The sequence below is a fragment of the Octopus bimaculoides genome, chromosome 6 (genome assembly GCF_046866305.1).
Source record: "Octopus bimaculoides isolate indiv1 chromosome 6, ASM4686630v1, whole genome shotgun sequence".
Classification (NCBI taxonomy): domain Eukaryota; kingdom Metazoa; phylum Mollusca; class Cephalopoda; order Octopoda; family Octopodidae; genus Octopus; species Octopus bimaculoides.
In genome coordinates, this window is record NC_142933.1 from 116032176 (window position 1) to 116037175 (window position 5000).

The following is a 5000-nucleotide window of genomic DNA, read 5'->3' on the forward strand; positions in this document are numbered from 1 at the left end:
AACTGAAAGAAGCCTGTTGTATGTGTATATATGTATATATATAAAACTATGTGTGTGTGTATTTGTGTCTGTGTTTGTCCCTCCACCAATGCTTGACAATCGGTGCTGGTGCATTTATATCCCCTGTAACTTAGAGACCAACAGGATAAGTGCCAGGTTTTAAAAAACAAACTAGGTACTTGGGTTGATACATTCTCTTTTACTTGTTTCAGTCATTTGACTGCGGCCATGCTGGAGCACCACCTTTAGTCGAGCAAATCGACCCCAGTAGTTATTCTTTGTAAGCCTAGTACTTATTCTATCAAACTCTTTTGCCGAACCGCTAAGTTACGGGGACATAAACACTCCACCATCGGTTGTCAAGCGATGTTGGGGGGACAAACACAGACACACAAACATATACACACACATACATATACATATATATACATATATACGACGGGCTTCTTTCAGTTCCCGTCTACGAAATCCACCCACAAGGCTTTGGTCGGCCCGAGGCTATAGTAGAAGACACTTGCCCAAAGTGCCACGCAGTATGTGGTTGGTAAGCAAGCCAAGCTACTTACCACACAGCCACTCCTGCGCCTAAAATTTCTTCAAGGTGGTGCCCCAGTATGGCCACAGTCTGATGACTGAAACAAGTAAAAGATAAAAGATTAATTATTTCTTAATGACTAAAGCCTTTGCTCTTAAATTAGGTAAGCAGAAAAGGTAGCAAGCTGGCAGAATCGTTAGCGTACTGGAGAAAATGATTAGTGGCATTTGCGCATCTTCATGTTCTGATTTCAAATTCTGCTGAAGTTGACTTTGCCTTTCATCATTTCAGGGTCATCATCATCATCATCATCATCGTTTAACGTCTGCTTTCAATGCTAGCATGGGTTGGACGATTTGACTGAGGACTGGTGCAACCGATGGCTACACCAGGCTCCAATCTAATTTGGCAGAGTTTCTACAGCTGGATGCCCTTCCTAACGCCAACCACTCAGAGAGTGTAGTGGGTGCTTTTACGTGTCAATAAAGATAAAATAAGTACCAGTTGAGCAATTGGCATTGATGTAATCGACTAGCCTCCTCCCCTATAATTTCAGACCTTGTGTTAAAGCTCATTGAAGGGAACATTCCTCTTTTTCTGTAACAGATTTAATCCATTGCCCAGTATAACACCGCTCTCTGGCCTTTGTGTCCTTCAGCAAAGTCTACTCTGTTGTAGTTATTCAGGCTGGGCCTCCAATTTGCGGGTAACTTCTATTTACTTTTCTTGGAGACTCTGTAAAAGGATCATCGATACTGCCATTCCTCTTCTAGTTGATTAATAAAGACAAGAGTCAATGGTGAGCCCCTACATTTTCATTCAATCTAGTAGAAATTACAGCTAAATCTCCATTAAACCATACACTACATTCTTAGAAAGAAAGACACACTGGCAATATTTTCCATGTTACATAATGCCTGGAAACATATGGAATGGTCACAGTTGGGAAGCCTTTGCTCAATCAGGGCTGACTTGGAGGCTAAACGACAGCTCAAAAATGCATGTTATCTCTCTCTCCCCTCTCTCTCTTTCTCACTCTCTCTCCTTCTCCTCTCCCCTTCCATCTCTCTCCCTCCCCCCTCTATCTCTCTCAATGAAGTAATATTTTGTTAATTATCAATTATTACTTTTTATACCATATTATAATTATAATAATGACATCAAAGCTTTGAAGGCTGCATAAATATCATCACCAGCTCTATAAATGAGGACCTCAAATATATTTATTTCCCCATTGTACAGCTAAGTGTAAAAGCATACAATATTATAATTATTTACATGAATATTTTGTTTTAAATAAGCATTTTAAAACTTAATGCTAATAAATAAAACATCTAATGAAACTTGTGTAATAATTCTCTAATTAGCCTTTTATCTTAAATCTAATTTAAACTAGTTTTGTGCAAAACCAAGCCATATAGTTTTCTGAAAATTTTAACCCAATATCTGTGATGCTGGTGTTGTAAAAGGTATATTTTTTTTTTAACTTTCTGTGAAAACCAAAAGCCAGTACTCATTATTCATAAATTTTGTGAAGAATAACTTCATACTACAAATTCAAGATATTTTTGTAAATATCAACAGCTACCATCTACAATACTGGTTTACAGTAGCTTCAGCATGTGTATGTTTATTATTTGAAGCCTATTACTAACACAGAAGCTATACATCCTGTTCCCTTTGAAAACACAAATCCCTCACCCCTTACCTCTTAAAGCCCACCTCTCTTATCCTGGTTCTACATTTTAACTTTGCACTGAAACTGAAAGGTGACATCTGTGTAAATGAAGAATCCATTCTCCACATCATTTACCTCAATATCAGCAACAAAGGTTTCCAGTTATTCTGGTTCAACGTTTGCCTTCCTTATTCCTCTAAATTCCTTTGCCACCTCTATCACACTAAATTCCTCTAAGCACCGCCACTGCCACCACCACCACCACCAATAACTATTTAACTAACTTTCATCCTGCATTGAGAATATCTATCTTGCATTACTTCACTTTGAAGTAAATGTCCTCAGTGACTTCAATGCTCACAACTCTTCCTGTCTCTCACACTCCTCTCACACTGACACTGCTAGGGCAGATGTTTAATATTTTCCCATTCAGTAATATCATCTAACTGTTAGTATCATCATCTCATGTTATTTTCCGATACACAGACACTGCAAAATGTTTAATCTCTTTCTCACCTCTAAACCTAGCAGCTACCAAACTAGTGCCATCTATGCTCCTGATAAATCACACACACCCTCCCTAATCAAGGCTACCCATCATGAATCTACAAACTGTGGAATACCAACACTTCATGTCAGTTAACTAATCAGTGCTCCACCAGTTTTACATCATCATTGGTCAAATATGCTTCAGCCCTACAAGCTCTCCCATTTTCACAATAAATCAATAAATAAAGAGATATTAGCAATTAAAGTTTTAAAATTTTAGCCAATTGTAAGCCACAGACACATTCATGCCTGTTTCTGGGAACATGAGAACTCTTTTGTTTGCAAGAAAGCATGTGTTGACAAATATATTGAAAACCACTCGCTGATGGTGTGTTCTACTTGTTTGAGAAACTGATTGAATGCATTTCTAACTTTCGTTTTTCAATGAACGGGTCAATAAAATGTTTGGGTTTTAAAAATATCTAATTTGTAATGTGCTATTTTTAAAAGGATGTGTTGTTTACTTGTTTCTTTTTGTCATTGAGGTGTGCTAAAAATAACAGCTAAATAACGTTTTTGGATAAATCTTTAAGTTTGTGCTATTGCAATGGTTAAAATTAAAAAAGTTGTGTTGTTTACTCTTCTTGAGAACACATACTATTTTCAGGATGTTGATGACAAAATGTGCAGTTACGCACAAAATGACAGCTTCCAAATCCTGTTTTTTGACTGGATGAAAATGATCAAATTTTAAACCTCCATAACTTTTCAAAGAGATTTTTCTGGAAAAAGTGAAATAACTCCAACAATTCAGCTTGGAAAAGTATATTAATGTGCATAATTAAAAAATTTTCAATAAACTTTAATTCTTGAAATGCTGGTAGCCAAACCCACTGTTGCCTTGAAGAAACAAGTCCATATATTCCTTACATAACTCCAAAAGCTGTGATCAATAGCTAGTGCATATATTTGCCAACCCTTAAATACCTACCATCAGGGCTAGCCCATATATTTGCCAATTGCTTCAATCTATCCTTTCTCTACAGAATCCACCCCAATCTTTGGAAATATTCCACAGTGTGTTCCATCCTTAAGACAAGTTCATGGCATGACCAATTATCAACCTAGTGCTTTCACTTCCAAATGTCAATAGTGATGAAAACAACTTCAAAAGAATAACCCTCTCCACCACCTTGTATCTCAACCCCTCTTAGTAGCCGTTAATATGACCTCCATAGAGCAGATCTAATGTGAACCTACTCTGCCTTGTCACTCACTCACTGTTCCTTACATTTGTAAAGTTCAATAAAGGTTATTTTTCTACAACACTGTATTTTAGCAAAGCAGCTGAAAGCATGCAGCACAATAATTTTATTATAGCTAAATTGTCCATGTATTGGCTTCATCTCTCCTTCATTTCTTTGACTGGAGGCTTTCTATCAGATTATGCTATCAGTAGAAGGCACATGTAGAGGTTGGTCTCACTGATTCACAGCTTTGGTTATGTCACTCCACCTACACTTCCTCCTCTTGTACATTAACCCACTTGCTATCATCTTTGAGACTGCTAGCACCTATGACACCTTTCTACACTCCTCTCCACCATCCAAACACAGACATCAACCACATACAACCCAGCCACCACTTCATATCAAAGTGTATTGTCTCCTTAAACAGACATATTGAAAACATTCTCAATGGACATGACAAAACTATCACTAGACATATATCACAGAAATAATCTTAGGCCATGCAAGTTCTGGTCTTGGGCAGCAAACCTAAAAACTTCTCAAAGTCGCTTCACAATCTATGATGAGCGTTCATGGCAATCTCACATCTTTAGCAAAGCCAAAACTGAATCCCAAAAACTGGTTTTCCTCTTCAGGTTCAGAAAATACTTCAGCCTCAAATAGCTAATGACTCTTTTCCAGAGCTCAACTGTGACCTGCAATTGAATACCAGTCACATATTTGGGACAGTGCTACTGTTGTTGTTGTTGTTGTTATATGTAAAAGCATTGAAGATCACATCCAAAACAAAGAATTCACGTATCAAAACACTCCAGCATCTGGTTCAGACATTATTTCCTCATGTACCTCTTCTACAATAGTCTCTGCTCCCTCAAAGCTAGTTAGTTGTTTACAACTTCCATCTGTCTCTCCGCTACTTGTCTCTCATTCTATGATCCGTGCACACACCTTCCTCCAAGGTCTCTACTAACCATTATCTCATTTCCTTCTCCAGAAGATCAATTGTCTGGAATCTCCTCCTACTACATTTTTCCTTGCAGACAATGCC

At 37.7% G+C, this 5000-nt stretch overlaps 1 protein-coding gene across 9 annotated transcripts in view; it reads right to left on the bottom strand.

Annotated features, from left to right (window-relative positions):
• Positions 1 to 5000, bottom strand: part of LOC106875251 (protein-tyrosine sulfotransferase 1) — a 476119-nt gene that overhangs the window by 299101 nt on the left and 172018 nt on the right. For 2 of the 9 annotated variants that reach the window (XM_089354478.1, XM_089354476.1), the window contains one exon: positions 531 to 632. The exons of the other annotated variants lie outside the window; for them this stretch is intronic. The gene's annotated coding sequence lies outside the window, so the exon portion shown is untranslated. The remainder of the gene's footprint in view (positions 1 to 530; positions 633 to 5000) is intronic. 9 annotated transcript variants of the gene reach the window in all.